This window comes from Ranitomeya imitator, chromosome 1 (genome assembly GCF_032444005.1).
Source record: "Ranitomeya imitator isolate aRanImi1 chromosome 1, aRanImi1.pri, whole genome shotgun sequence".
NCBI classification, from domain to species: Eukaryota; Metazoa; Chordata; class Amphibia; order Anura; family Dendrobatidae; genus Ranitomeya; species Ranitomeya imitator.
The window spans coordinates 608379034-608390090 of record NC_091282.1 but is presented as its reverse complement, the minus strand read 5'-3'; positions in this window follow the sequence as shown (position 1 = coordinate 608390090).

Genomic DNA, 11057 nt, shown 5'->3' with positions numbered 1-11057 from the left:
TCTAGAATACCCGATGCATTAGAATCGGGCCACCATCTAGTATAGTATAGTATATAGCTGTATGTCATCTCCTCCTATATATAGTATATAGCTGTATGTCATCTCCCCTGTATATAGTATGTACCTGTGTATCATCTCCTGTATTAGACCTCGTTCACACGTTATGTGGTCAGTATTTTTACCTCAGTGTTTGTAAGGTTAAAGTAAGCTTGGGGTAAAACAATCAGAGGAAAAGTATATTAGAAACACGTCACCACTTCTGTATTTTTCTCCCACTCTTGTAATTGGCTTATAAACACTGAGGTAAAATAATGGCCAAAAACTGACCAAATACTGAACGTGTGAACGTGGCCTTATACACAGCCTCCACCTGAGTGTCACACTCTTCTCTATACACAACCTCATACTGCAGCAGCACCACACTTCTCTCATTTTCCCCCTGACATCTCTCATTTTGCCCCTCACATCTATATCCAAGAGGCTCCTCCCTGCTATGTTGAGTGGGCGTGGCTATGCGGAGTGGGCGTGGCCCGATACACATATATATGTATATTAAGTCCTCTTTTTCTCAGAAGAGGCAATTTGCATATTATACACACACATACATTCACCAAACTTTATAGATATAGATAAACGTACGGTCATCTATTGAGGTGATTATAAAATCATGATTACATGGTTAGGGGCCACAGGCGGACGCGAGCAGAAAGGGCTCTGGTGCAAGAACAATGTATGGGCCCTTTGCAGCCCAAGAGCTCCTAAAATTCAAAATTGCACTTTCTTTAGAGGTAGAAAAGGGCCCCCTTACCTCTTGCGCCCATGTGCTGTTGCGCAGGTTGCACCACTGATATGTCCTCCTGTTAGGGGCCCACTCAGATGTTTCACCCTCCCTGAGCTGAACCCCTAGCTACGCCTCTGCAGACACATGTAGGCTGAGGAACATCCCCACTGACCATGGTCTCATCCTGCTCCCCCTTTCCAGAGCTGCTATCTATTCCCTCTGCTGCTTTCTCTGGGTGGGCTGATTCAACTCTGAAGTTTATCTTCTCATTCTCCATACAGCTGACACAGCAACTACAACTGAGTCTGCAGGCCTCTGACCTCCCCACTAACCCAGCTACTATCCAGTGATGCAAATGTGCCTTAAGGTACCGTCACACTAGACGATATCGCTAGCGATCCGTGACGTTGCAGCGTCCTCGCTAGCGATATCGTCCAGTGTGACAGGCAGCAGCGATCAAGATGGGGGCTGGAACAAGTGGAGTTGGGAAGGATGTCTGGGCCGTTTTTGAACCCGCCGACTGAGGGTATGGTGGTTTCCCCTTTGGGGGTGGTGCCTAAGAAAGAGCCAAATGAGTTTCGGTTGATTCAACATTTGTCGTATCCAAAGGGTCGGTCGGTAAATGATGGCATCGCCCAAGATCTGTGCTCTGTTGAGTATACATCATTCGATGCAGCGGTGCAGTGGGTGAGAAGGCATGGCCCGGGGGCGCTGTTGGCAAAGACGGATATTGAATCGGCCTTCCGTTTGCTTCCGGTGCATCTGGACAGTGTTCCGTTGTTAGGTTGCTTTTGGAATGGTGGTTACTATTTGGACAGATGTTTGCCAATGGGTTGCGCCATTTCTTGTTCATTGTTTGAGACATTTAGTACTTTTCTGGAGTGGGTGGTTAGGGACGTGGCGGGAGTTCAGTCGGTTATCCATTATTTGGATGATTTTTTGTTTATTGGGCCGCCTGATTCCGCAGTGTGTCGTAATACGTTAACGGCTATGTTTTGGGTAGCAGAGCTTTTTGGAGTTCCATTAGCGGCAGATAAGATGGAAGGTCCCACTACGGTGTTGAGTTTTTTGGGAATTTTAATTGACTCCGAGAGAATGGAGTGTCGGTTGCCGGAGGATAAGTTGGCAAGGCTGCAGCAGGAGGTTGATAGAGCTAGAAGGAGGAGGAAGCTGACTTTGAAAGAGTTGCAGTCTCTCTTGGGTAGATTGAATTTTGCATGTCGGATCATACCCATGGGCAGGATATTTTGTCGCAGGTTGTCGGTCGCAACAGCAGGTGTAAAAGAGCCGCATCATTTTGTTCGCCTGAGCAAGGAACACAAAGACGACTTGCTAGTGTGGCAACGTTTCTTGTGCAATTACAACGGGCGGTCGTTGATTCAGCAGGAGGTCTTAACAAACTTTGATTGCGAGATTTATACGGATGCAGCTGGTTCGGCTGGTTACGGGGCCTATTGCGGTGGTCGTTGGTGTGCCGGACGGTGGCCGGGCCAGTGGAGGGAGTTGGGCCTTACAAAAAACCTGGTTTTGCTGGAATTGTTTCCTATCGTGGTGGCGGTTTCCATTTGGGGGGAAATGTTTGCTAACAGGAGGATTCGTTTTCATTGCGACAACATGAGCGTCGTGTCCGTGATGAACAGTTTATCGGCCTCCTCCCCCCCGGTGATTAAGTTGGTGAGGGAGTTGGTTTTCCGGTGCTTGGAGCTGAACGCTTGTATTTCGGCTGTGCATGTGCCGGGTGTGCAGAACTCAATAGCCGATGCATTGTCTCGTTTCCAGTGGGACCGTTTTCGGGAATTGGTGCCGGACGCGGAGAGCTCGGGAGAGGAATGCCCTTTGCATCTTTGGAGCGTGATTATGGACGAGCGGGCCGGTTGATTCGGGAGTCTGTTAAGAGTCAAACCTGGGCATCATACGAAGCCTCTTGGAGGGTATGGCAAAGTTGGGTGTCGGTGTGGGGCCAGTTGGTGTCTGACGAAGATAGGATGTTGGCGGTGTTATTCTTGATCGGTAAGGCGGCCGAGGAAGGTTGGTCGATTTCGAAGGTAAATAAATTTGTTGCTGGATTGGCTTTTGCTTTTAAGTTGCAGGGGTTGGTGGACGCGACAAAGCATTTTTTGGTCAGACAAGCACTTAGGGGTTTTAGGAGAGGCAATCAGTCGATTGACCGTCGCCGCCCCATTTCGTTTAGCCTTTTGGAATGGTTGGGCGGAGTTTTGGAGATTATTTGTGGTTCGAGTTTTGAGTTGGCGTTATTTCGTCTCGCTTTTTCATTAGCATTTTTTGGGGCATTGTGCGTTGGGGAGCTGGTGTCGAGTTCCAGAGTTAGAGCAGGGGGTTTGTTGGCGGAGGATGTGGAAGTCTGGACGGGGGGTATCGTTTTTTGGATTCGGCGTTCAAAGACTGACCAAATTGGGAGAGGAAAACGTGTGGTGCTGGGGAGGGTTAACGGGTCTCTGATGTGCCCTAGAGGTTGTCTGGAAGCATACTGGCAGTTATGGTCAGGCAGATCTGGCCCTTTGTTGTGTCACGCAGAGGGGTCCTTTTTGTCACGCTTTCAGTTCATTGCGGTGTTAAGAAGGGGCTTGCGGGAGTTGGGCCTTTCTCCGGATTTGTTTGGGTCGCATTCATTTCGTATCGGGACGGCATCAGAAGCTGATAGTTTGGGTTTGGGCGCGGAAGACATTTGTAGAATTGGCAGGTGGACTTCCAATCGTTACTTAAGTTATGTCCGTCATTAATTTAGTGGTGTGATTATGATTTTGTATTTGACCCCAGTGTTTTTTCTTCATGCATCTTGTTGCAGGTGTGTCCCCTTACTTAGCCTGGATCTTCGGACATTCGTTCGTTCATTGGGGGGCGCTGCGGGCCGAGGTCAGGCCGGACGGTAGGCAACTGGGCTTTAGTAGGCGTCAAGTTGTCATTCAATGGTTGGGATATAGGGGGATGGTGTGGAGCAGGGCCCTTTCTGAATTTTCTAAGGCGGTTCGGTTAGATAGACAACCTGACATTTTAATTGTGCATTTGGGGGGGAACGACTTGGGTGTGCGGCCTGTCAGGGAGTTGATTAGGGACATACGGTTCGATTTGTTGAGGTTGCAGGTATCATTTCCTGGGGTGTTGATTGTGTGGTCAGATATTGTGCCTAGGAAACGGTGGAGGGAGGCTAGATCGTTGAAGGGTATTAATAGGGCTAGGGTCAAGTTGAATAGGGCAATAGCGGGTTTTGTTTCCAGGAACGGGGGGATTAGTGTTAGACATTTTGAATTGGAGTCAGGGCTTGGTAACTACTGGTTGGAGGACGGAGTCCACTTAAACGCGATTGGGATTGATTTGTGGACTTTAGCATTGCAAGAAGGAGTTGAACGGGCGTTGGTGGCGTTGGGGCACTCACGAGCCTGAGGTGGTCAGGGCTGTTCGTGTGTGGTGGGGGGGTGGGGGTTATTGGAGTTGACGCTGATTGGTTGGGGGAAGGAATTGGAGCATAATTACAGGCAATTTAAAATGTGGTGGGGTTGGATCTGGCATTTTGGTATGGGCTCTGGACGGGGTTTTACCCTGGGAGCTGTTGGTGGTTTTTTCTCTTCCCTGAACGGGATGTACGGTGCCCTCGAGCTGGTTTTCACGGCTGAGGGTAATATGGTGGTCGATCTTCTCTTGTGGGGTTTTGCCAGATCTTTTTAGCTCCAAGAACCCTCCCCTCGAATTTATACTGTTGTATTTATGTTTATGTTAATTTTGTTAATAAAAGTTGGCCGCTGTGGCCAAAATATCCAAAAGAATAATTGGTTATGTTTTTATTTAAGGAAAAGGTTGGGTCGGTGGGCAGTTTTTGGTGGTTAGGTTACATACGTAGGAAAAGACCGTACTCGGCATACGCGGTCAAGATGGGGGCTGGAACAAAGCGCAGCTGGGAGGAGGCCCCCCATGACTGCTTTGAGCCGGGCAATCTTTTTAAATAATGCTGCGGCTGGGGATAGGTGAATGGAAAGGGGGGGGAGGGGTTTAGAAGGGGGAGGTAGTAGGGAAAGTGCGGGAAAACCGCCATTCCCTACCTTAATTCAGGAGAAGGAAGACCCATCCACCCTCCCTTGTTGGCTTGTGCTTGGGGTTTTTTTTAATGGGGGGGGGGGGGGAATTGTGGGGCAGAGTTTATATATTGATATGGTGAGGGAAGTTATATATATATATATATATATATATATATAAAAAAAAAGACATTTTTAAGTTTACACTTTGTATGCGGGTGTTTGGTCATTATTTGCATTTTATTCATTTATTGTCACAGTGGCAGTGGGGGGGTGGGGGTTCTTGGAGTTGACGCTGATTGGTTGGGGGAAGGAATTGGAGCATAATTACAGGCAATTTAAAATGTGGTGGAGTTGGATCTGGCATTTTGGTATGGGCTCTGGACGGGGTTTTACCCTGGGAGCTGTTGGTGGTTTTTTCTCTTCCCTGAACGGGATGTACTGTGCCCTCGAGCTGGTTTTCACGGCTGAGGGTAATATGGTGGTCGATCTTCTCTTGTGGGGTTTTGCCAGATCTTTTTAGCTCCAAGAACCCTCCCCTCGAATTTATACTGTTGTATTTATGTTTATGTTAATTTTGTTAATAAAAGTTGGCCGCTGTGGCCAAAATATCCAAAAGAATAATTGGTTATGTTTTTATTTAAGGAAAAGGTTGGGTCGGTGGGCAGTTTTTGGTGGTTAGGTTACATACGTAGGAAAAGACCGTACTCGGCATACGCGGTCAGGCCCCTGCTGTGCTGTCGCTGGTCGGGGAAGAAAGTCCAGAACTTTGTTTCGTCGCTGGACTCCCCGTAGACATCGCTGAATCGGCGTGTGTGACACCGATTCAGCGATGTCTTCGCTGGTAACCAGGGTAAACATCGGGTTACTAAGCGCAGGGCCGCGCTTAGTAACCCGATGTTTACCCTGGTTACCATCGTTAAAGTAAAAAAAAACAACCGCTACATACTTACCTACCGCTGTCTGTCCTCGGCGCTCTGCTTCTCTGGTCTGGCTGTGAGCACAGCGGCCGGAAAGCAGAGTGGTGACGTCACCGCTCTGCTTTCCGGCTGCCCGGCGCTCACAGCCAGACCAGAGAAGCAGAGCGCCGAGGACAGACAGCGGTAGGTAAGTATGTAGCGTTTGTTTTTTTACTTTTAGGATGGTAACCAGGGTAAACATCGGGTTACTAAGCGCGGCCCTGCGCTTAGTAACCCGATGTTTACCCTGGTTACCGGAGACCTCCGGATCGTTGGTCGCTGGAGAGCTGCCTGTGTGACAGCTCTCCAGCGACCAAACAGCGACGCTGCAGCGATCCGGATCGTTATCGGTATCGCTGCAGCGTCGCTTAGTGTGACGGTACCTTTATGATCCTTCCAATTACTCCTAGTGAAGTGGCTGATAACAGAGACAAAAGCCTTCTCATCTCTCTGCTCGGGGTGCAGCAGAGATGATCATTCAGTCCATCTGTGGTTTCAACCCTAACTCTCGGAGGGTCTTGATTGCCGCTTACTCTGGGTGACCTGTATTCTGGCACCTTTCATTGTCGGTTTAGGCCTCACTCCTCTTGTCAGTATTTTTTGCAATTAATTAGCAGTAATGCCATTATTATGTGTGATTATTCATTGCCACTTGGCAGCACACATCGCTGTTTGCAGGATTTTCCTCTGATTTTTCACACGTTTCATCTCATCCCGCATATCAGAGTTTAATTACACATTTAACCTCTAATGGAGTGGCTGCAGGGAATGGGATGTCACATACATCATTATGTGACAGGATGTATCTCTTTCCCCCAAGGTGCCAAAATTGTTGTCTCTGCGAGTCTTTACCCCTGGAGATACGAAAAATGATCGGATTGTAACCATCCATAACCAGATGCTCTTATAATCATAATACTATAAAGCAGAGATAATCCACAAGCGGCAGATAATCCTATAAACAAGCAGATAATCTGCATGCAGACTAGCACTGTGAATTAGCCAAGTCCCTTTGCCAGGAAAAATCACCAGATAATGAATCCTGCATAAGAGCAGATAGAAAGGAGAAAGGTCTGTGCAGAGGAATTACAGCTCCTTCCATAGTCAGCTGAAATTACGGCTCATTCCAGAACCAATGTGAAACGTTGCTCATTCCATAGTCAGCAGGAATTACAGATCACTCCAGAGCCAATGGGAAGAGCGGCTCATTCCATGGTCAGCAGAAATTACAGATCACCCCAAAGCCAATGGGAAGAGCGGCTCATTCCAGGGTCAGCAGGAATTACAGATCACCCCAGAGCCAATGGGAAGAGCAGCTCATTCCATGGTTAGCAGTAGTGTTGAGCATTCCGATACTACAAATATCGGGTATCGGCCAATATTTGCTGTATCGGAATTCCAATACCGAGTTCCGATATTTTTGCGATATCGGAAATCGGAATCGGCGTGTGCGGTGCGTATGGTTCCCAGAGTCTGGTGGAGAGGAGACTCTCCTTCAGGCCCTGGGATCCATATTCATGTAGAAAATAAAGAATTAAAATAAAAAATATGGATATACTCACCCCTCCGGCGAACCCTGGCTGTCACCGCTGCGAGCGTCTGCCTCCGTTCCTAAGAATGCAGTGAGTGCAGTGAATGCAGTGAGTTGCTTAGTTATATCAGGGTTTTCGTTTACTTTTTTCTGTTGTAGGTTTCAATGTTTTGTGGCCAATGTGAACATGCGTTTAACCTCTGCATGTGTACCAACTCAATTTAAGCTCAATTTTGTGTTGTTTTTTTTTCTCTGTATTGTTGTATTCTGTGCAAGCCGGGGTGTGGCCTCCCTGTTTCTGAGGTAGAGACTATATAAGGCTTCCCCAGTCTAGTGTTTCACTGGTTGGGCCCAGTCCTTTTTGTCTGCCCTTATTCACACTGAGGTCAACATTGACACAATGTAAGGTTTTAATATTAGACAGTGTAGGACTGTCCCGATCAGAGTTACCGTGACGAGGTGGGATGGCTTTTGTGCTATTTTGTTTTATCAAAAAACAGTATTACTAAAAACTCTGTGTTATTTAAATGCACTTTAGCTTTTTACTTAGTTACACTAGGGTTTTCGCTTACTTTTTTCTCTTGTAGGTTTCAATACCCAGAGAGTAGCAAAATTAGGATTATTTAGTCTAGAAAAAAGACGACTGAGGGGCGATCTAATAACCATGTATAAGTATATAAGGGGACAATACAAATATCTCTTTGAGGATCTGTTTATATCAAGGAATGTGACGATCACAAGGGGGCATTTTCTGCATCTGGAGGAGAGAAGGTTTTTCCACCAACATAGAAGAGGATTATAAAAAAAATTGGAGTCCGGCTCAACAGGACTGGATTTTCCTTTTCTTTTTCTTTTTCAAAAGAAATTATAGTGCATACAAAAGAAAAATGTACATGGTCGACATGATCCACATGACTGGGAAAATCCAGTCCTGTTGAGCCAGACTCCAATTTTTTCTATTTTCCTTGATGTGAGGCCAGGGTGAGGTCGGTGTCTGAGCTCCAGGTGGATGAGCATAGAGCAACCAGGTGAGTAGAAATCAAGTTTCTATAATAGAAGAGGATTCTTTACTGTTAGTGCAGTGAGAATCTGAAATTCCTTGCCTGAGGAGGTAGTGATGGCGAACTCAGTCGAGGGGTTCAAGAGAGGCCTGGATGTCTTCCTGGAGCAGAACAATATTGTATCATACAATTATTAGGTTCTGTAGAAGGACGTAGATCTGGGGATTTATTCTGATGGAATATAGGCTGAACTGGATGGACAAATGTCTTTTTTCGGCCATGCTAATTATGTTACTATGTTACTATGTTATGGTCATCAGGAATTACAGATCATTCCAGAGCCAATGGGAAGATCAGCTCATTCCATGGTCAGCAGGAAATATGGATCATTCCAGAGCCAACCGAAAGTGTGTCTTATTCTATGGTCAACAGGAATTATAGCTCTTTCACATCCAACCAAAAGAGTGGCTCATTCCATTATCAGCAGGAATTACAGCTCTAATAGAAAAAATAGGGCCTGATCCCAACATTACTATAACCCCTTAGAAATAACCAAGTGATCACTATAAATAATGCGTGGTCAAATAGATTGATAGAAAGGGAGTGTGGAAACCACATGAAAAACGACCAAAATGAGATATTTAATACATACACATCTTTATTATCAAACAGAATTACAATTTTAAAAAAGCCTCAATAGGCTTGAGACAGAAAACAGAACCAGGTGAAGTACTGGTGGCGATTACCCCCAAAAAAGTCGCCACTATGTCTGAAAAACATGCGGACCAGAAAACCAAAGGCTGCCAAAGAGGACACTACTTAAGGATACAAATTGTGCCCATGCATAACCATGAATCATACTACATGCAGATATACTATGCCTAACGGGATGACAACCATGATATAACTAAATACAAATAAATGCCACTATGCAGTGCAACCAGGAATGTCAATGGTGATAAACCCGTATGCAGCCAAGCACACCACTCCGGATATACATAGAGGCTGTAGTACCTAACTATGTCCCTCCCCTAAGACCGTGCGAACTCCCCATATGAATGCCCGGTAAATACCGGGACTAGTTACCGCTATGCGGCTGGAGCTATTACCTGTGACAAGGGGGGTACTGATTGGCAGCCTGGTCCGGTCCCACACGTGCACCCGACGCGCGTTTCGGAGCGGAAGCTCCTTCGTCAGGGGGCGTGTCGGCTAGCTCCGGAAATGGGGTTTAAATAACAGTGAATCGTTGATTGCCGGGACGAGGCCCGGAAGTGACGCAGGCGTCGCCATGACATCGGCGACGCTGGACGGCGGCGGCGTCATGCAGGAGAGCCGCCAAAACCATGGCAACCCCCACTGCATATAGACGCCGCAAGCCGCCCAGGGCAGCCGGGACATGACGCGCATGCGTACAGGCAGCGCCAGGGCAATCAATGGAACACTGATAGAAATAAAGTGCGGTTAGTGGAAATATCTACGAAATAACTACCAGTGGGCATATAGATAAGACCCCAAGATAGAACAAGGGGGAATACAAGGAGAAAAAACGGGAATATATATATATACAGACAAGAGGGGTCCCGGCTATACCAAACACTATAAATACATAATACAAAAGGGTATTACCAGGATCCCGAAAGACCATCCCCAAAAAGATACCCCACCACATAAATGTCACATATTACAAACAACGAAGATACTGAAATAATCATATATATGCAGTGATTGCCATCACATCAGCATCTTCATACGTCGTAGATATGCATCCAACGAGAGTCGAGGAAACTTGACTTCATCACGGAGTTAAACGACATCATAGATGTTAACATGTAGAAGATACTACGCAATCTTCTGTGCAGCAACAACTTCGATAGGATCACAGTCTTCATTGATGCTACCAGAGTATCAACCGAGAGCCTAGAGAGCTGGACACCATAACAGAGTCATGCCGCATCACCAAGATGCTAATGTATCTAAAATAAAAGAATAAAAAGTTAAAAACAAACACAGTAGCAACGAGATGGGGCAACACCACCACCCAAAACCCTGCCAGGCTGGAGATCACAGAAAAGATGCAAAACTAATAGTTTCATTTAATCCATGGGGGTGGACTGTGTTAAGGGTCCACATCCAACGTGTCTCAAGTTGTGCCAACCGTTGGGAGATGTTACCCCCCCTTATTCCCGGTTCAATCATGTCTATCCCTTTGACCCGTAGACCCGTGCTGTTGCAGCCGTGATGAGACTTGAAGTGCCTAGGTATCGTTTTTAATGTGCTTGAATCCAGCACACCGGCCGCTGCTTCAATTCCAAGCACATGTTCTCGCACCCTAATTTTCAACTGTCGAGTTGTTAGCCCCACATAAATTAGGGGGCAAGGGCAAACCGCACAGTAGATCACATTCTTAGATGTGCAAGTGATAGACTTAGTGATTTTAAAATGCTTTTGTCCTGACGAATCCGTAAACGTATCATCTCTGGAAATGTTACGGCATGCCACACATTGACCACAAGTGCGACAGCCGCCTCTAGGTAGATAACGTGGATCATTCAGAAATGTCCTAGGAGGATTTTCAACGAAGTGGCTGCGCACTAAGTGGTCACGCATGTTCTTTGACCTCCTAAATGTAATGGATGGTCGAGTAGGCAAAAATTTTGCCAACGTTGCATCCGTTCTGAGGATCGGCCAGGCCCGTTCTAGTGCATATCTAATGGCGCCTGCCCTCGAGTTGTAGTTGGTCACAAACCTCACCACCTC